The sequence below is a fragment of the Balaenoptera borealis genome (genome assembly GCF_965194805.1).
Source record: "Balaenoptera borealis genome assembly, chromosome: 16".
Classification (NCBI taxonomy): domain Eukaryota; kingdom Metazoa; phylum Chordata; class Mammalia; order Artiodactyla; family Balaenopteridae; genus Balaenoptera; species Balaenoptera borealis.
In genome coordinates, this window is record NC_138872.1 from 12,049,432 (window position 1) to 12,071,200 (window position 21,769).

The 21,769-nt window shown below is 46.1% G+C and overlaps 1 protein-coding gene across 1 annotated transcript in view; it reads left to right on the forward strand.

The window, feature by feature from the left end:
* Nucleotides 1-17,565, forward strand: part of B4GALT5 (beta-1,4-galactosyltransferase 5) — a 118,800-nt gene extending 101,235 nt beyond the window's left edge. The window contains exon 10 of the mRNA XM_082362760.1: nucleotides 2,627-17,565. The gene's annotated coding sequence lies outside the window, so the exon portion shown is untranslated. The remainder of the gene's footprint in view (nucleotides 1-2,626) is intronic.
* The last annotated feature ends 4,204 nt before the right edge of the window (nucleotides 17,566-21,769 follow it).

Here is a 21,769-nt window from a genome sequence, read left to right on the forward strand (position 1 = left end):
TGGTCCTTTACCCCTAAATATTTTAGTGTGTATTTCCTACGAACAATGGCATTCCCTTATCCAACCCTGTAGCCATCAAATTCAGCAGCTTTACTAGAGATGCTACCCAAAGCCCATAAACATTTTGCCAACTGTCCCAGTGGTGTCCTTCATAGCAATTCCTCGCCCCCCTCCATCCAGAGTCTAATTTGGATTGTGCGTCATACTTAGCCGTCATGTCTCTTCTGTCTCTCTCTCTTTTTTTAAAATTTATTTTATTGACATATAGTTGATTTACAATGTTGTGTTAATTTCTGCTGTACAGCAAAGTGATTCGGTTATACACATATATACATTCTTTTTCATATACTTTTTCATTATGGTTTATCAAAGGATATTGATTATAGTTCCCTGTGCTATACAATAGGACTTTGTTGTTTCTTTAGTCTCTTTTAATCTGACAGATTCTGTCCTTAATCTTTATAATTTTTGAGGAGTACAGGCCAGTTATTGAAAGTCATTATCATTTATCGGTTATGTTAACTTCGATCAGTTGGTGGAAAAGGGGCTGGGGGGGTGAGGGCAGAAGCAGGGAGGCTGAGGAGGGGCTTGTGGCAGTTGTCCATGCAGTGGTGGCAGGAGAGATGGAGGGACTGAGGAAGGTTGAATTTGGGACTCTGGGGGGAAGGGACCTCCTTTTTGCTCAGTGGTGCACCTTGCCCTTCTCCATTGCCCATAAGCTGTGTGACTTGGGCAAGTCACTTCACCTCTATGTGTCTTAGTCTTCTCATCTGTGAAATGGGGATGACAGCACCTCTCTAGAGGGTGGCTGTGGGATTAAAGGAGTTAACATGTGTAAAGCACGTGGCTTCTAGTAAGTGCTACAAAGTGTTGGCCTCTGTGGCTCTTATTGTTGGGATCATCATAATCATCACTTCACTCCAAACTTCCCAGCAGTGAATCCAGACTCCACAACTCCATGTAAATCTGTTTTTTTGTTTTTTGGCCACGAGGCATGTGGGATCTTAGGTCCCCAACCAGGGATTGAACCTGTGCCCCTTGCAGTGGAAGCACAGAGTCCTAACCACTGGACCGCCAGGGAAGTCCCAAGAACTCCAAGTAAATATGGAGTTTAACTCTTGAAACTGAGTCCATTATCCATGCTTCTTGCTCTGACCTCAAGAGTCCCAGCCCCTAAAATCCGGGACCCTTGTACCCACTCCTGGTACTCCGTGACCCCCATCACTGAGTTTCTGACTCTGACTCCAGTCTCCCCAGTCCTGTCTGGGACCGACACACTGGTGTCCACTTGGACATGAGATCATGGCACATCCTCCCTCCTGTCCCTACCTGCCCTCTCGTCTGACTCTTATACTCGTCTCCGGAAACCGGCCACTTCACTGTTCCACAGCCTGTCCAGGTCACCATCTCTTCTCACCTTTACAACTACAACTGCTTCCTTGCTGGTCTCTTGAGTTAAAAAGAAAGCAGTTTCTTGTTTAATTTCAAGTCATGCAGCCTGTCGTACAAATTCAAACAATACAGAAGCATGTCAAAATTTAAGATCTTATATTAAATCTGGAAAGTGGTTAATAGTAGTGGTTTCAGGGGGAGGGTTAGGGACAATTGGTTCATACTGTTTGTATTTCAGTGTTTAAATTTTGTGATCAATTGAGTGTTGCTTTTTCATGTAAAAAAATTACATTCAAAACATAGGCAAGACACGTAAATGATAAAAATTCAAATGGCGCATAAAGGTAAACAGTGAAAATTGTCTTTTCCCCACCCTGATTCCCAGCTCTCCCAGTTGTCTTTCCCAAGGCAACCCTGTTTCCAGTCTCACGTGGGCTCCTCCAGAGAAAGTCTGACCATGACACGACCACAGACACTCTTTATTTACACCAATAGAAGCATAATACAACCCATGTCTTGCATCTTGCTTTTTCCTCTTGACATATCTTATTGATCTTCCTAATTCATCAGATAGGATGATGATGTCTTGTATCATCCTTTTCCACAGCTGTGTGGTATTCCATTATGTGGCTGGTCCGTATTTTACTTAATCATTCACTTATTGCTGGGCCCTTAGGTTATTTCTAGCTTTTTGCTCTTACCAGATAATACTGTAGTAAGTGTCTTTCTCCTTAATATCTTTCTTTGTGTGTGAGATTTTCTGACACATTTGTGCATTTTACATTTTGATCTGTATGATCAAATTGCACTTTGCAGAGATTGTACCAATTTATTCTCCCACCAATGGTATGTGAGGCTGCCTCTTTCCCCACAAACTTGCCAATACCGTGTATTATGAACTTTTGGATTTTTTGGTCACTCTAATAGATGAAAGCAGATATCTTGTATAGTTTAAACCTCTCTTCTTAAATTGAGAGTGAAGCAGACACCTTTTATCTGTTGAGTTAAGCATGCTATCAGTTGGTTTGTGTCAGGGAACTCCATGGTTTTACTTTGTTATATTTTGTTGTATTTTTTCCCTTCATCCTTAATGCCCAAGCCTGTGACATCTGTCTCTGGGTATGTATGTGTCTTTGTAAAACAAGTAATATTATTTTACACGTGGGTGTTTTTAATTTACAGACAAGTTCTTCTTCTGTTTCTCACTTCTTTCACTCAACATTCTGTTTCCAAGGTCTCTGCGTGTTGCTGGGGATGAGTGTCTCCTGCTACGCTGAAACACCGTTATCTCCACTGCCTTCCTAGCAGGCCTTTTGCTCATGTCCTTTGGGGCGGAACATTTTTTTGCCATGAGAAAACCTGGGCCCTGAGCCTGTCTCCTTTGAAGGCAGGAGGGCCTGCACCGCTGGAAGGAGGAGAGAGCTCTAGCTGCTACGTGACTAATTGGGTCCTGCTGGCTCCCCCCACCCCCCGCCCCAGATGGACAGGCTGGGGCTGGGCAGCTGTCTGCACACGCCGCCTGGCACGGCCTTGGGAGGAGAGCTCTTGAGGGTGGGGGGCGCCGGCAGAGAGGGGGTCAGGGCTGGGACTATCCCCTCTTGGAGCCGCCCAGATCTCGGGCCTTTTCTCTGGGCCTCCCACATGCAGCCCAGGGCCTGTCAGAGAAATGAAAGCTCAGTCCAGGAAGGGGATGAGCTAAGTGGTGAGGGAGTGAGACCACCCACATCCGTCCTCTTTCTGTGGGCTCAGGATGACAGAGTGGGAAGTGCTCTGGCGGGTACAGCGAGGCCAGGGGCTAAGTCACAGCGCCCCAGCCCTAGGCATGTTGGGTTCCTCTGAGCCAAGGTCCCATGAGTAAGATGGGGAGTACCCCTGGGGTGTCTGAGTCACCTCTCAGGCCTCCCTTTCCGTCAGTCACCACATTCTGCTCTATCCACCCATCCAGTCACCAAATGTTATTGAGCACTGATTAAGCACCAGGCACTAGGCGTAAAGTAGTAAACCAGACGGACAACAATCTGTGCCCTCCTGGAGCTCTGTTGGCATGTGTGTGTGTCTGTGTGTGTGTGTGGTAGGTAGAATAATGCCCCCCCACACCCATCCACGTCCACTGAACCCCTGGAACCAGTGAATATGCTAGTTACATAGGGAGTTAAGGTGGCACTGGAATTAAGGTTGCTGAGCAGCTGACCTTGAGCTGGGAGATGGTCCTGGATTATCCAGTGGGCCCAATTTAATTGCAAGCATCCTTGTAAGTACCAGAGGGAAGCAGGAGAGTCAGAGCCAGAGGGATGCCGGCACCAGACAGACCAGACCTGCCTCTGCTGGCTTTGAAGCTGGAGGGTAGGGCCACGAGCCAAGGGATGCAGGCAGCCTGTAGAAGCTGGAAAAGGCAAGGGAGCAGATTCTCTCTCTGAATCTCCCCAAGGAAGTCAACCCTGCCCCTTGATTTTGGCCTAAGGAGATCCAGTTTGAACTTCTGACCTCTGGCACAGTAAGATAATAAATTTGTATTGTTTTAAGCAACCAAATTGTGATTTGTTACAGCTGCAACAGGAAACTAATACATGATAAAGAAATGAAACATATAATATGTTAGGTGGTGATAAGTGCTGTGGGGAAAAATAAAGCCAGATGGAGGTTAAGGAATATAGGGATGGTTTGCAATTTTAAGCATGGTGAACAGGCAGGTTCAACCTGCTTAAAATGTGACCTTCCCTGAGAAGGTCACATTTAACAGTGGCCTGAAAGAGGTGAGGACGTGAACCATATGGATAATGGGGGAAAGTGTACCAGGTGGGGGGACCCACAAGTGCCAAGGCCCTGAGCTGAGAGCATGCCTGGTATGTTGCAGGCACAGTAGGGCAGCCATTGTGATGGGAGGATGGAGGGAGGGGGGCTCAGGGAGATCGTGGGGTGTCAGGTGAGTTCTGGTGAGATGGGCCTGGCACATCTTGTTGTCCTCTCAGCAAGACCTCTAAGGGCAGTGCTAGGCTGAAGGTCCCAGCCTCAGCAGCGGAACATACTTCTCCAGACAGGAGCTGAACCGAGACCTGCCCCTTGCCTGGCTCTGCCCAGGCTGAAATGGTTTCCAAGTCACTGAAGTGAGGAAGGAACATACTCCCTTCCACTCCCATCCCACCCCGGGTCTTGCTTCCTGGGCCAGCCTGTTGCTTGGAATTATTCTCTGGATCTCATAGCCTGATACAGCCTGGTCTAGGCAGGTTGGGCAGAGATACCGTGACCTCTCTGTCTCACCCCAGAACTGCCAGGCCTGGGAGGTGAAGGTTGCATTGCCTCCCTTGGGATCGTGGCGAGCAGGCCCGCCTACACCCTAGGCTTGGGGAGCTGGGCTGCAGCTGGGGGATAAAGGTCGCCATTTCCCCTCTACTTCCTGTGCTCTGTGACTTGGGGTTGGTGGCTCACCCTCTCTGGGCCTCAATCTCCACATCTGAGGCACAAGAGGTTGGATTAATCAGGGGTCTCAAATTGACAGCCTGCAGTCACATCCTTCCCGCAGAAGCGTTTAAATGTTTTAGATTAGCTGCCAGCACTTAAGAGTTGGGAAACTTCTCGTAAACTCTAGATTTCTGGCTTCTCTTGAGAAATGAGAAGATCTGGCAGCTGGTGACTGGAGCTGACTAGGGGCTATCATAGTCTGCGGCCAGCCCACTCCATCATTTCTCACTTGTGTCTTGGGGTGCTGGGATGTCTGAGTTCACAACCCTGGACCCTATGGCCCTTCCAGCTCATTGCTTGAGCATTTAGTATTTGTAGGACCTAAGAGGTAAGCTTTACACTGCCCATTTTACAGATGAGGGAAGGGAGGCTCGTGGGGGGTGATGGGGGAATGTAGTTTACTAGGCTCACAGAGTCAGCACTGGGGCTGCCTCTGAGCCGCAACTGACTGATTAACTGACAACTGATCCCAAAGGTCTTTGCCCAAAATGTATTGAATCCTGACATGGGCCTGGGCCATGCATGGCCCTGAACTGGACAGACCAGGTCCTGCCTTCATGGGCTGATGTAATTCCTGGAGCCACAGTGAGCAACAAGGAAAACCTGGGCTTTCGGGAGAGACGTAGATGAACAGGGTGGTGACAGGCCGGGGACGTGGGAGGGAGGAGGTGAAGTTGTAGCTGTTTCCCACGGAGCGAGGGTTTGAAGCCAGAGCCCCAAAGTCCCCCTTCCTCCTCTCGTGTCCATCGTGGACACCTTGCTGAGACCCGTCCTACTCTATGAGCTTACTTCCACTAAGATGATGGTGACATGTGGCTCTGGAGTCCCAGCACTGCTGCTTACCTGCTGTGTGACCTTGGACAAGGGACTTAGCCTCTCTGTGCCTCAGTTTCCAAGTCTGTAAAATGGAGACAACATGGGTGTCTACCACCCAAGGGCGTTGGTGGTGACATGAAATGAATGATGAATTATAGTCGCCTGGGGCATAGCTGGGGCTCAGTCACGGGGATGTGTGACCAGAATGTCCTTCCACTGGGGAGAGGCCAGAGGCTAAATAGACTACAGAGTATCCATTCCCTGGAGGATGGGGTAGCAGGAGGAAGGGGGGATGTGGGACACATCACTGGGGGACCCCATGCACAATGGCGGGATTGGAACCCATCATTGACTGTACCTGCAGGAATTTTCCAACACAGCAGGTGGGCCCAGGCAGCCCCTTGGGCAGACAGGGGGCTGGGGTCAGTGTGAGGCTCTCTGCTATCTCTCCCCCACACTCCCACCCGGAAGCTCCCGGAGGAAATGTTTTCACCACCCATGTTTTTTTTTGGTTGTTTGTTTGTTTTCGGGGGTTTTTTGGCCGCTCCACGCAGCATTCGGGATTTAGTTCCCTGACCAGGGATCCAACCTGCATCCCCCTGCAGTGCAAGCGTGGAGCCTTAACCACTGGACCTCCAGGGACGTCCCTCCACCCACGTTTTCACTTTCAATGCTCCAGGAGCCCAGCCCTACTGGCCTCAGTCCTGGGAGGAAAACCACAGGTTTTCACTTTTTCCACGTGGTGAGAGGGGCCAGGACTTCTGAGAGAGACACCATGAGCCCTGATCCAGCACCCCCTCAGCTCCTCCTAGTCCCTGGATCTCCCAGGACAGGGATTTTCCGGAGAAGGAGAGGAAAGAAGCAGGAATGAGGGAGGATGGGGCTGAGAAAGTCCTGTCTGGTCCCCACTTTGTCCCTCATTCACAGTGTAGACACACAGTAGGTCTTCAATAAATGTTCAATGCATGGATGGATGAGAAGGAGGGAAGGAGAGTGGGTGGGTGGGTGGATGGATGGTTAGGACTTAATCCTAAGAACACTGATCTTGGAGGAAAGTTACTGGGTCATCGTGATCCCCACCACAGACTCATCCAGGCCCATTGCAGCTCCCCTCCCTCCTGGCTCCCTCAAGTCCAAGCATCTCCGGGGTGTCTGGAGATGGAAGGAAGGAAGATGTGTCTTCCTTCAGAGACTGAGCCATGTGACGCCCCGGCTTCTGTGTGGGTTATAATCCCCCACAGTACCTAGTACAATGCATTCGTGCCTGTGACATGCCGAGTAAATAAACACACCTGGAGACCACGAAGCTTAATCAGCCATCTCTGGTGTCCCAGGTGTTATACCATCAGGGTGGCATCCAATCACAGCAAGCCTGCGAGGGGTAAGATTACTGACATTCTACAGATGGAGGCTGTTGAGGCTCAGAGGAGATCTCGCTAGGAAGGGGGCGGGCGTGAGCCTGAGCTGATGTCCTCTGGCTCCCAGGTCAGTGCTTTTTCAGCCATGTCTGCTGGTCTCAGAATGACCTCAAGATGAGATCTGCCCTTTTAGGTGAGGGAAGAGGAGTGACAGAAGCCACCACAATGGTGCTGGTATTTCTTGAGCATTTACTATGTGCCAGACTTTCTAAGTATTATTTGATTTATCCTTCCTGAATCAGTCAGGTTCCACCAAAGAAACAGAATGTATGAAATAGATGAATGAATGAATCAGTGATGAATGAAAAACCTCCATCTCCATCCCAGTCCTTCCCACACCCCCCAGAGGTAACTGATCTTATTTCTTTGAAATGGGCTCTTCCAGATCTTATTCCAGTGGTTCTAAACCAGGGGTGCTTTTGCCCCCCAGGGCACATTTGGCAATGCCTGGTGACATTTTGGTGTCACACCTGGGGGAGTGGTGCTGTCAGCATCTAGTGGGTGGAGACCAGGGATGCTGCTAAACGTTCTGAAAGCACAGGACGGCCTCCAACAGCAGAGAATTATCCTGCCCCAAGTGGTGCCCAGGTTGAGAAACCTTGTCTAATTCTTATTCTATGCAGCCACACGAATTTATACAGATTTGTAGAAGACACCAAGATTTTTGTGTGTGTGATATACTATTAAAATAAGTGATATACTATTGTATATATCATATAAGTGATGATGCTATTTTAAATAAGTGATATACTATTGTATATATCATTCTGTGCTTGCTTTTCTCTCTTAATAATACATCTTGGAGATTTTTCAGGTCGGCATACGCAAACCTCCCCAACCTTTTAAACAGCAGGACACATGTAGACTGCTTCCAGTTTTGGATTATGACAAACATTGCTTCAAGAAATATTTTTGGTTTCTCATTTACATGAGCCAAGAAGTCATTATTTAAAATTTTTTTTTCTGCTTTGGCCGGGTTGAGCTGGGATTTTAGCTCTTACCACAAAAGCACCTGGAACTCTGAAGACAATTGAAGGAGATTATTTCAAAGATCCTTCGAGCTTAGATATTTCCTGAATCCTTAAGCGGAGCACGTAGCAGCTGGAGGAAGTGCTCTGTCTGGCAGGGAGCTCACGGAGAGGCTTAGCAGAGGGAGGGAGGGCGTGCCAGGTGGCAGGGACAGTGGGAGCAAAGGTCTAGCGGCAGGGGCACGCACAGCACACTTGGTAAACAATGATAAAGCTTGCCCCTGGCAATGACCTCAAGCGTCAAGCCATGTGCTAAGGACCCGCCTCTCTAAATGTAGCATCAACATTGCTGGGGAGCCTATTAGAAAAGCAGAATCTCACGCCCCGCCCCAGACCTACCGAGTCAGATCCGCTTTTTTTGTTGTTTTTTAATGTTTTCATTGGAGTATAATTGCTTTACAATGTTGTGTTAGTTTCTGCTGTACAACAAAGTGAATCAGCTGTACGTATACGTATATCCCCATATGCTCTCCCTCTTGAGCCTCCCTCCCACCCTCCCCATGCCACCCCCCAGGTCATCACAAAGCACCGAGCTGATCTCTCTGTGCTATGCAGCAGCTTCCCACTAGCCGTCTATTTTACACTTGGTGGTGTATACATGTCAGTGCTACTCTCTCACTTCATCCCACCTTCCCCTTCCCCCACTGTGTCCTCAAGTCCGTTCTCTACGTCTGTGTCTTTACGCCTGCCCTGCCACTAGGTTCATCAGTACCGTTTTTTAAGATTCCATACATGTGCGTTAGCATATGGTATTTGTTTTTCTCTTTCTGATTTATTTAAACTGACAGCATGAGGGCCCTTATCGGTCTCCACCGCCTGGAGGAAGAACCCATCGGAGGGGCCTGTCATCTCCGATGGAGAGCAGAGCCCACTGTGGCTTAAACTGTCAGGACCTTGACTATGATTACTCAGCTCACCCAGAGGCCCCTCCAACACAAATAACACCTTCTTCAAGTGCTCAGAGTCAGGCCTTTGACAGCAACCATCTGTATAAACAAAGTATTTTGGGGTCTAGAAAAGTGGTTCTTCTCTGGGCGTACTTTTTTGACTTAATTGTCCCCTCATCTCCAACTCCCATGCTTAAAAAGATCAAGACTGGGCAGAAGAAACATATCATTTTCTTCCACATCTCTTAAGAAAACAAAAACACATTTGAATTCCATGCCTCCCTGAGGGAGAAGACTGTTGGCACCGGGTCCCGCTCTGGAAGGCTTTGGATGTCAAGCTGAGGAACGGACATTTATTTCTGGTCTCCAATCTCCTGGCCTGTAGCCTCAACTCTTTCCCTTTCCCTGGATTCTGTCTCCCCATATCTCCTGGACCCATCTCTAAGCGTCCATCTGCCCATGCAGGAAGGAAAAGAGAGCTCACAGTATAAATATTTAGCCTGAAGGTCTCAGACAGAGTTTTGGGAGGCTCCTGGCAGCAAGGTTCCAGGCCCCAATGACCTCACAGCTTCTCCCAACGGCATCATCTGGGTCCTTTCTGCCCCTTCAACGCCCATCTCGCTCAGCCCCACCGTCCAGGGCAGTCAGTGGTGGCACCTAGAGGATGCTCGGTGGTGATGGGTGAATCTGGCTCCCCCATCATCTCCGTCACCCCTCCCAAAGCCACCCCCAATAAACATATGATCTAAGTTAATGCAACTCACATACCTAGCAGGCTGCCCCTTTGGACCAGACCGCCACCCCCCAGCCCCTCCCATATATACAACCTGGGTCTGCCACTGCAAAGAGTTGACCTCCTTCACAGCAGAGGTCAACATCCAGGGCTCTGAGCCAGAATTCGAATCCTGCTGCTTCTTAGCTGAGTGACTGTGGGCAAGATGCTTTGGCTCTGAGCCTTTTTCTCCTCCTTGTACAACGAGGATAACACACTGGGACTTAACTGGGGATGATTCTGTCGCCTGGGAAACATTTGGCAAAGTCTGGAGACATTTTTGGTCATCACCACTGGCAAAGGGTGCTATGGGCATCTAGTGGGTAGAAGCCAGGGATGTTGCTAGAACATCCCACAGTGCAAACCTGGCACCACACAACAGAGTTACCCAGTACAAATGTCAGTAGTGTGGAGGTTGAGAAACCCCTGGATAAAGTGATCCTCACATCATAGGGCTGTTGTGAAGATGACGTACCCGAAGCAGCTCACACAGGGTCTGGCACATGCTAAGCACCGAGTCTGTGGCTTCGAATGTAGTTATTATTACTCTCCTCTGTTTACTCCCCCCTCTTCTCTCCAGCCCCAGACTATCTCCTAGCAGGATGCCGGGCGGCGCTGTTCACAGTGCAGCGTAGCTGAAGGCACCACCTGGTGCTATGCAAAGAGGACCTCGTCCAAGCTGTTTCCACATCCCAACCACAGGCACATCCTGCAGCCACCCTCACTGGTCTCCCTGCCTCCACGCTTGCTCCCTTCCGTCCCCTCCTCTACATGGCCACCACGGTGAATCCCTAATCACCACATCACTTAGTGTTTTTTGAGCACTAAGAAGGTTCTAGACCTGTGTTGAGCACTTTTTGTACATTATCTTACTTGGTCCTTAGAAGAACCCTGAGAGGCAAAGACTAAGATTGTCTCCATTTCAGAGAAGGGGAAACAGGCTCAGAGAGGTGCAGTAACTGGCCTAAAGTCACACAGCAAGTGAGTGGCAGAGCTGGGATTTGAAACCAGGTCTGACAGAGTCCAGATCTTTAAACTGGAATGTTACCCAGCATTTTTGGACTCACTGGAACAGTGGGTGTGCTTCAGAATCACCTCGGAGAAGGGTCTGTTAAAATGAAGAGCCTGTTATGGGGGACCCCAGAAGTCTGTGTTTTGACAGCCTCCTCCTCGTCCCCACTGGAGGTGATTCTGATGCTGATGGTCTGTGGATCACACTTGGAAAAAGACTCTCAGGGCTTCCCTAGTGGCACAGTGGTTAAGAATCCTCCTGCCAGTTCAGGGGACACGGGTTCGATCCCTGGGCCGGGAAGATCCCACATGCCGCGGAGCAACTAAGGCCGTGTGCCACAACTACTGAGCCTGCGCTCTAGAGCCCACGAGCCACAACTACTGAGTCCATGTGCCGCAACTACTGAAGCCCGCATGCCTAGAGTCCGTGCTCCGCAAAAAGAGAAGCCACCGCAGTGAGAAGCCTGCTCACTGCAACGAAGAGTAGCCCCCGCTCACCGCAACTAGAGAAAGCCCGCGTGCAGCAACGAAGACCCAGTGCAGCCAAAAATAAATAAATAAATTAAATAAATAAATTTATTAAAAAAAAAAAAAAAGACTCTCAGATCTAGTTGCTCCTCCTCCTAAAACCATCAATGGTTCCCCTTTCTCCTCAGAATTGAGTCCAAAGTCCTGGGCATGTAATGTAGCCCCCTCTCTCTCCTCTACCCTAGTTTCTGACTCTAAGTCCCGTCTCTCACCCCTGGTCATTTGCACATACCTGCAGCTTTCCCTCTCCCTTTGCCTGGTTGGTTCCTGCAGGTGCTGGCTGGATCCTGCATCTTAGCCTCATTGGGCAGCATAACTTCGGACAAGGTCTTCACTCTTTTTGGTCTCAGTTTCTCCACTTGAGCCACCAGGATTTGAGTAGATGCTGGCTCTGTGAACAGAGACGGCCAGAGCAGATTCTAAAGCCAGGCATCTGGGACGTCCCTCTTGGTTGTGCGTCAGCGGCCTGTTTTCCTGGCAGGTGCTAAGCTCCAAGTCATGCTGCTGAAAAGTTTCAGGGAAGTCCAGACCAAGCGCCTTGGCTACAGCTTTGGCCAAATCAGTGTTTCCCCACCTTATCTCCAACCGGCTTGCTCATAATATTTAGACAGTCAGCTTCAAGTTGAGAAATCTGGTGACTCAGAGAGAAAGCAGCTGCAGCCATCCCCTGACCCCCAAACCCTCTACCCCCAACAGGGACACACCCTTCCAAACAGAGAAATGTACTTTCCCCAACAGCAGCGCTCATGGAGGCATGAGGAAACCAAGGCCCAGAGAGGAAAAACAACTTCCTTAAAGCCACACAGCCAGCCAGTTGCACGTGTGCATTAAATATTTACTGAGCGCCTACAGTGTGTAAGTCCCTGTGACAGGTGCTGCGAAGACAGTGGTGAACAGGACAAAGATGGGAAATGTCCTTACGGGGATTTTAGTCATGGCGGAAGCGTGTTGATCATATTAAAAGCTGACACAAAGCTCTTGTCATGTGCTGGTCACCCTTTGAAGTGCTTTATGTGATTAATTTATTTAATCCTCATAATAACCTACAGAGGTGGCTACTGTCATTTTACAGTAAGGAAGCTGAAGCACAGGAAGGTGAAGACACTTGCCCGAGCTCACACAGCTGGTGCAGTGGGCTAAACGGTGGGCCTCCAAGATATCAGGTCATAATCCCTGGAACCTGTGAATGTTGTGGTAAAGTCTTTGCATTTGTGATTAAATTAAGGATTTTGAGATGAGGAGATTATTCTGGATTATCCAGGAGGGCTGTAAGTGCCACTACGTGTGTCATTATAAGAGCAAGGCAGAGGAAGAGTAGATGAACATGCAGAGGAGAGGGTGACGTGGAGACAGAGGCAGAGGTTGCAGTGATGTGGCAACAAGCAAAGGAATGCCAGCAGCCACCAGAGGGAGCTCTGCCCAGCCAACTCCTTGCAATGGGGTTTTGACCCCGTGAAACTGATGTTGACCTTCTGGTATCCAGAACTGTGAGAGAATGAGTTTCTGTTGTTGTAAGTCACCAAGCGACAGGAAACTAATACAGCTAGTAAATGGCCAAGGCGGGATTTGAACCTTGGCAACCTTTCAATTTTCATCTTTACAAATGCACCCGACCTCTGTTCCCTTGGCTTCTGTCAGTCCCAGTCCTGCCAGAAGGTAAATAAGATTACTCAGAAGCAAACTCTAGCTTTTTCCCATTTTCTTCTTGTTGGAAAGCAGGCTTAAAGGCAGGAGCCAAAGCAGCCACCTGGAACCCAGAGATTGAAGCGGCATGGGAGGAATGGCTGAGCCAACTCACCAGCTCTGGATCAGTGATCTCTAAATTGTCACACTAGAGACAGAAATAAACTTCTATGTTGTTAGAAATAAAGAAAGAGAGAAAGGAAGAAAAGAAGGAAGAAAGAAAGGAGGGAGGAGAGAGGAAAGCAAGAAAAAGAGAGAAAGGGAAAGGACCTCATTACCTGAGTTCCTCCCAGAAATGCCTGTGAGTTCACAGACTGCCTTTAACTTTTATGGGGAATAAAATGAGCAGCATCTACCTTAAGAACCATTTTTTTTCTGTTAGATTCCTTATGTAAGGAGCCCTCACTGCCATCTTGGAGTCAAGGCTAGAAAAACATTTGTCTTTAGACAACCTTGTATATAGTCTCTTTTTCTCTTTCTTTCCTTCTCCTCCCCACTTCCTCCTTCATTAAATATCAGGTGAACAGACTGAAGCAACTCAATACATTTCCTTTTTCACCTTGGCTGCCAGGAAACTCAACTAAAATCAGTATTCAACTGCCGCGACTGATTCATCTCAGGTGCGTGGTCACATTTGCGTCCATGCTCCACTGAATCTGGGTTCATCACTTAATGTTTGTACTTATTCTGGGAGACTTGGTAGATTAGGCCAAGGCTCAAATTCATCTCTCTCTCACTTACCAGTTGAGGAGACTCTCTGAGCTTCAGTTTCCTTACTTGCAAAATGGGGATGATAGTTGTAGAGCAATAAATAATAGAGTCCCCAAGATTCATCCTGCCTTTCTGATAATAGAACCCATGTCTCATTTTAAAAAGCAGTCCTCCTCCACTCAATCCACATGGTTCTGGTGGACCAACTCCTGTATCTGTCAGTTTTGGGTACATAAGTTGTCCTAAGACTCAGTGTCTTAAAATAATTAGTATTTATTGTTGCCCACAAGTGAATAGATCCACAGGGCAGTTTGGGTCTCAGCTGGTCTCATGCATCTGGGGTCAGCTTCGGATTGGGTAGGCAGCTCTGCTGACTTTGGCTGGGCATGCTTACATTTTGGGAGGTCAGCTGGCTGTCTGCTGTTCTAGGACAGCCTCTGCGGGGGACTGGACTCTCTTTCATGTGGTTTCTCATCCTCCAGCATAGTCCGGCTTGTACTCACGGTGGTTCCAAGAGAGAGTACAAACTGCAGGGACTCTCGAGGCCAAGGCTGGGAACAGGTACAACATCGCTTCCCTGCATTCCATCGGTCAGAGCAAGTCTCAAAGACGGAACATGTGGAATAAGCTCATGTTGCACACTTGAGTCCACGGAGGCTGTTAATTACTCCACACTGTAGTGAAACTACTCCAGTCTCCAGCTCCACCTCCAGAAGTTGGCAGGAGATCCGGGCCTGGCCCATGTGAGCATCCCATACGGCTTCAGGGATTAGTAAAGGGATTTGCATCTGACTTAAATAAGGCCAACCTGAATCAGTCTCAGACTTTCACTAAGACTACTTGACAAAGAGACTCTCCTCCCACTGGGATTGCTGAGCTGGCAGGATATAAGGGCTGCTAAACGCCATCGTGATACAACACAGGGACAGGCTGTCTATGGGTGAAGCCAACACAAAGGAAAGAGAACTGAAAGATGGAGCGAAACAAATCCTAACATCCTTGGAGTCCCTGGATCCTGCTTTACCTGAAGCTGTCTCCCCCGCCAACTCACAACTCCCTGAAGCCAGGATTCCAACCCTGGACTTTCCCTGTTTGAGCCAATAAATTACCTTTTTTTTTTTTTTTTGCCTCAAGCCAATTTGAGTTGAGTTCCTATCGTTTGCAAAGAAAAATGTAGACAAATGGACACACTTTGTGGGTAAGGTAGAGAAAGTTTTTCCTTTAGAGATCAAGTGATATGGGTCACTTGGAGCATACAAGCTTCTGAATCTTGTCCCATCCCCGGGAATGGGAACAGAGTTGATAGGAGCAGAGAAAAGCCGGGCTTCGGAGTCAGACATCGTGGAGTCTCATGCGCTTCCATTGCTTGCAAGCTCCCCAACACTGGTTCAGGGAGTCTCAATTCCTCCTGCCCAGGAGTGGTTATGAGGATTCCCGGAGCTCGGGCATCTGTATCTGCTAGTGCAGAGGGGACACTCAGTAAATGTCACTTACGAACCTGACCTTTCTCCTTGGATAAGGTACAGGCAGATGCCATCTTGGAGAGGAGCAAGGAGGCAGGGGAACTGAACAGCCACACTTGTCCCTGCAACACCCGAGTGAAGCTGGTCTTCCCTGAACAGTTTAAATGATTAACCTGGTTTAAGGTTTTGTATTTTTTACCACGTGAAGCTCATGAAAAGATCAGACCGAGGACCGAGGACAGTAACAGAGTTTTTTTGTGGTATTTACTATATGCCAGACACTGATTACGTGTGTCCCCCCAAGGGAAACTGTGGCCCAGAGAGGTTAAATGACTTGCCTGATGCCATGCAGTAAGTGGCAGAGCTGGAATTTGAACCCAGGTCCTCTGGCTCCAGAATATCCCTCACTCCTAATCATGGCACTAGATTTTTCTTTGCATATCCGAATTCAAAGTGAGGAAGTTTGCAACCCTAGTGCAACCCTAGTAGTATCTATTTAAACAGAGCTTTAATTTTTGTGTGCAGAAAGGAGCATTCCAGGACTTACAAACTAGCCATCCTTGGGCTGCCTCCAACCTGGACATGTTTTATTTGGTCCATGCAGTGCTTTACATATTGGAAAAATAGGCTTTTTTCCCTGGCTTCTACTAAAAACCTTAGGGCTGGAGTTGAGGGGCAGGGCCACATTTGAAGGGGGGTCTGTTCACTGTAGAAGGAGCCAGAAGAGGAGACCTCGACTCCTGAATGCAGCTCAGTCTGAGGTGGTTTCCTGAACCACGGAGGCCTCATATGGGTCAGGGTGTGTCCCCAGGAGCCAGCCATTCATCCCTGCCAGGAGCACAGTGTCCTTTTGTTCCCCTGCCAGCCTGGAGCCCAGGAGGAGAAAAGCAGCTGGGGCCTCTGGTTGGATCCCAGAATCCACTGTCCCTGGGCTCTGTGGCCTTGCCAATCCCTGTCCCTCTCTCAGCTTCCCTTTCCTCATCTGTAAAATGGGCATATGGCCATCCCTGCCCAATGTTTAACCTTCCCACCCCACTTTCTGGTCCTCCTTTGGGGACTACCACCTTGTTTGACTGTCCATCCAGATCAGTGGGTGGGCATATGACCCAAATTCAATGAATCCGACACTCTCTAGGGAGAACCAGAAACTCAAGGGGAACTAACGCTAAGAAGAGAAATAGTTGGTACCCCGAAGACCCCATCTTTTGGCTCCTACTCTCCAAGCCCCTGACTCCCGCTTCTCAAGTCCCTGGAGCTGATCTGTTACTATCCTTTCCAAATATTTATAGAAAATACAACCTGCCCCATTAACTTTATCACATCCTGAATTCCTGAATGGATTTGGATCTATGTCTGGGCTTTCAGTTTTCTTCATCAATCTGTCTATTGATATAGCCGAGTACTACAATGTTTGAATTACTGAGATTTTATGACATGGTTTAACATCTGATAGTGCTGTTTCCCTCTCTTCCAGAGATTTCTTGGATATTTTTGCTTGTTTAATTTTTCACAGGATTAATTTTAAAATTATTTTCTCTGGTTAAAAGGCTGATGGTACTTTTATTGTAGTAACAAGGAACGTATAAATCAGTTTAGGAATAACAGACATTGTTTTCATGATGAAACTTGCCATCCAAAAATCACAGTATAGGGCTTCCCTGGTGGCGCAGTGGTTGAGAATCTGCCTGCCAATGCAGGGGACACGGGTTCGAGCCCTGGTCTGGGAAGATTCCACATGCCGCAGAGCAACTAGGCCCGTGAGCCACAGCTACTGAGCCTGCGCATCTGGAGCCTGCGCTCTGCAACAAGAGATGCCGCGATAGTGAGAGGCCTGCGCACCGCGATGAAGAGTGGCCCCCGCTTGCCGCAACTAGAGAAAGCCCTCGCACAGAAACGAAGACCCAACACAGCCATAAATAAATAAATTAATTAATTAATTAATTTTTAAAAATTCAGATTGCCCTGGAATCTGCATTTAAAATAAATAAATAATAAATTAATTTAAAAAAAACTTTACAAAATCACCGTGTACCTTTTCACTTCAAGTATTTTTTTGTAACCTTCCATAGTGAATTCAGGTTTTCTTCATGTAGGTCTTACACATCTTTTGTTTAATTTTATTACTAGATATTTAATCTTAATTTTGTTATTGTAAGTGGAAACTTCTTTCAATATATCTTCCAACTGATGATTGCTTGAATATAGGAAAGCTACTGATTTATGTATGCTAAATTTGTATCTTGTTACCGTACTGAATTATCTTGGGTTTCTTACACACAGAATCACTTCATATGTGTAACATTGGCAATTTTACTTTCACCTATTCAGTTTTTGTATCTCTTTTTCCCTTTTGCCATCCAATTGTACTGACTAGTACTTCCAATACTATCTTTTTTTTTTTTTTTTTAATTATTAGCACCTTTAATTATTATTTATTTATTTATTTATTTATTTGGCTGTGTTGGGTCTTCGTTTCTGTGCGAGGGCTTTCTCTAGCTGCGGCAAGCGGGGGCCACTCTTCATCGCGGTGCGCGGGCCTCTCACTATCGTGGCCTCTCTTGTTGCGGAGCACAGGCTCCAGACGCACAGGCTCAGCAATTGTGGCTCACGGGCCTAGTAGCTCCGCGGCATGTGGGATCTTCCCAGACCAGGGCTCGAACCCGTGTCCCCTGCATTAGCAGGCAGATTCTCAACCACTGCGCCACCAGGCAAACCCTATCTTTTTTTTTAATAAATTTTTTAAAAATTTTTATTTATATTTTTGGCTGTGTTGGGTATTCATTGCTGTGCGCGGGCTGTCTCTAGTGGTGAGCGGGGGCTACTCTTTGTTGCGGAGCACAGGCTCTAGGCGCGTGGGCTTCAGTAGTTGCGGTGTGTGGGCTCAGCAGTTGTGGCACACAGGCTTACTTGCTCCGTGGCATGTGGGATCTTCCTGGACCAGGGATTGAACCTGTGTCCCTGCATTGGCAGGTGGATTCTTAACCACTGAGCCACCAGGAAAGTCCCCCAGTGCTATCTTAAATATCCAGCTCTGTGTTAAACTGGAAGCTTTTGTCTCCGTCCTTTAGTGGAAATGCCCCTAGGGATTTTTCAATAAGCATGGTGTACTCCACAATATATTTTACCACGTTAAAGAGGTAAATATCTATTTCTGTTATACTGAGTATTCATGATTCTTATTGAATACATGTGTATGAATTTTTATCAAGAATGCATGTTGGACTTTCTCAAATGTCTTTTTAGCCCTAAACAGAATCATATGACCTTTCTCCTCATAAATTACATTAATAGATTTTCTAACATTGAATTAGCTTTGCTTTCCTGGAATAAAACCCACTTGGTCATGATGTATTATTCTTTCTATTGTGCTTATGGTTGTGTTTACTAACATTTTATTTAGAATTTTTGTGTTGATACTTACAAGCAAAGTTTGTTACTTTGTTTGTACAATTCTTGTCAGGCTTCAGTATCAACATAATACTTGCTTCATAAAAATAATTGTAATGTTTTCTTTCTTTACCTTGCTCTCAAACAACTTAACTACCTTAGAATGATCTAGTCTTTAAAAGTTTGATAGGATTTGCCTGCAAAGCTAGGTAAGATAGGTTTTTTTTTTTAAATAAATTTATTTATTTATTTTTGGCTGCGTTGGGTCTTCGTTGCTGTGCGGGCTTTCTCTAGTTGCGGCGAGCGGGGGCTACTCTTCGTTGCAGTGCTCGGGCTTCTCATTGCGGTGGTTTCTCTTGTTGCGGAGCACGGGCTCTAGGCGTGCGGGCTTCAGTAGTTGTGGCACGTGAGCTCAGTAGTTGTGGCTCGCGGGCTCTAGAGCACAGGCTCACTAGTTGTGGCGCACGGGCTTAGTTGCTCCACGGCGTGTGGGATCTTCCCGGACCAGGGCTCGAACCCGTGTCCCCTGCATTGGCAGGTGGATTCTTAACCACTCCGCCACCAGGGAAGTCCGTAAGATAGGTTTTTTGTGGGCAGATCTTTGTCAACCTTCTCTATTTTCTTCTATGGCCTTGACACTCACGTAGACAGCAGCAGCAACTGGGAACTTTATAGAATTCAGGATCTTGGGCAAAATCCCAGAACCAGAGTCTAAAGAACTTCAGGTGATTTGTGTGTCCATTAAAGTTGGAGAAGCACTTCTATGGGACCCCATCTATTTTTTCTTTGTTCTGAAGCCAAATAGTAAATTATGTTTTCCTGATAAATTATCCTTTTCATCCGTATTTTCAGTTTTAATTATATAGAGATGAACAAAGTAGACCCTTGTGATCCTTTTAATTTTCTCTTTTTCTCTGTGGTAATTCTGCCCTTATCATTTCTTATTACATATCCTTATACTTTGTCCATCTTTTCTGGATTGTGGGAACTAATGGTTTCTCTGTTTTATTGTTGTTGCCTCCATTCCCTGCCATCACCAAAAGAACTGGCTTCGGGGGTTTGTTTATTAGCCTATTTTTCTTCTATTTTGTAACTCATCGATTTCTGCTTTATTCATATTAATTATTTTGCTTTCCTTCAGTTTGTTTTCTTCAGTCATTCCTTTTCATAAAACTTTTGAATCAAATGCTTAATTCAATTTCTTCTTTTTCTTTTTTTTAGTGATACTTAAGGCTAATAAGGATATTTATAGCTGAACACTGCTTTAGGTGAAGCCCCCAAGTTTTGATATATAGAACTTCTTCTATTATCATTGTGTTTTAAGAATTCTTCAATATTGGTTTTATTTCCTCTTTAGCTAAAGAGTTAAGAGATCGTTTAAAACTTTTTGTAGGTGAATATGCCCTCTTAAATTATATTATTATTTATTTCTAACTTTATTGCATTGAGACCTGAGAGTATCATTTGTACTGTTCCACTTCAAAAAAAATTATTGAGGCTTTCTTTGTAGCCTAATATATGGCTTGTATTAGTGAGTGTTCATTATGCTATTTTTGCCTTCTATATCCTTATTTTCTGTCTTCTCAATCTTTCAAGGGCTGAGAGAAGTGATAAAGTCTTCTTGACTTATAACTACATGTTTTGGGGCAAGGCGAATTTAGGGTTATTTGGTACATGGATGCTCACATCTTTCTATCTTTAATGACAATTGGAGCCTTAGCACCATACAGAGCTCTTCTCTGTCTTGTTTACTACTTTCCTCCTCTAATTTCATCTCATAGAAGGCTGCAGTCCCTCCCTTCATTTTGTTTGCATTTGTCTGATATATTCTGTCCCTCCCCCCTTCATGTTTAATCTTTCTCAATCACTTGTTTTATTTATTTATTTATTTTGGCCCTGTCACAGGGCATGTGGGATTTTAGTTCCCCTATCAGGGATTGAAACCTCACCCCCTGCGGTGGAAGCAAGGAGTCTTAACCACCGGACCGCCAGGGAAGTCCCTACAATCACTTGTTTTAGTGACTCTCTTGTATACAACATAAAATCAGATTCTGCTTTGTGATTCAATCAGAAAAAAATTTTTTCTTTCCACAGCTAAGCATGTTTATATTTATTGCTTTAGTGGTATAGTTAGTCAGAATTCTGCCATTTTGGGTTTTTCCTGGGGGGGAAGGTAGTTAAAAGGCTTTCACTATGCAGTCTGCTTTTTTAAAATTTGCTTTATTTTCTGTAGGTAATTCTTCCAACATTTAGGAAAGTTTGGAGTTTTTGCCTAATGGTTACCTTTACGCATATAATACGATGTGATGTCCTTAGTCCTTTATTTTTTAAGACAGTGTCTATTAGTTCCCTTTCATAAAATTACATTTTCTCGTTCTCCCTTCCCTTTCCCTCTATTCCTAATTTTAGTCAATGTTTTTTACTGCCTACTTTTGTACTGTTAAATACCCTTGTAGTGCCATCACTTGATGTATCCGCCTTGAAGGCTATGCTCCAGCTCCCAGGTGTTGCAAATGAGACCATCTGGTTTTTGTCTGGTTGTCTAAAGGATTCTTTCTTTATCTTTAACATATAATAACTTTACTGGCTTATTGTTTAGTGTCGGCCACTCTGGACACTGGCACATAGTGTCACCTTTCAATGTGTAGATTCGAGCCTTCTTTTATTTCAAGTTTTCTTGGATTATACCTTTATGTATTTGTTCTGTTCAATTATTTTGTATTTCTCTTTTGAAGTCTCCAATTATGCATACGTTGGCTCTCCTTTACCTATCACTTTCTTTCTAGTCTTTCTACTGCTTTCTTTACTTCTCTTTTATTTTTTTTCTCTTTTCTCATTTCTGTCATCCATATCCCTCACTGTATTTTCTGCAAGTCTGTTCTCCTTCATGTTCTTTCCAAGTCTGTCTTCACTTGTGCAATTTCTCCTTTCTACTTCTTTCATGAGCTCTGCCAGCTCACGTTCATTACCTCCTTTTGCCTGCCATGTTCTTCCTGAGTTCTTTAATTATGTCTGCTTTTTTTCTTTTCCTTCATGGAGGTAATTGCTAGTTCAATTTTTTTATTCATGCCAAAATTATTTGGATATAATTTTCATCCTCTCTGTGTTAACATTTTTCATCTGTTGGTAGATTTTTATGCTCTTTTCTGCATAGTTTATTATAATATCTTTGTTATCAAGGCTTTTACACTTTTTAAAAATATTTATTTAGTTA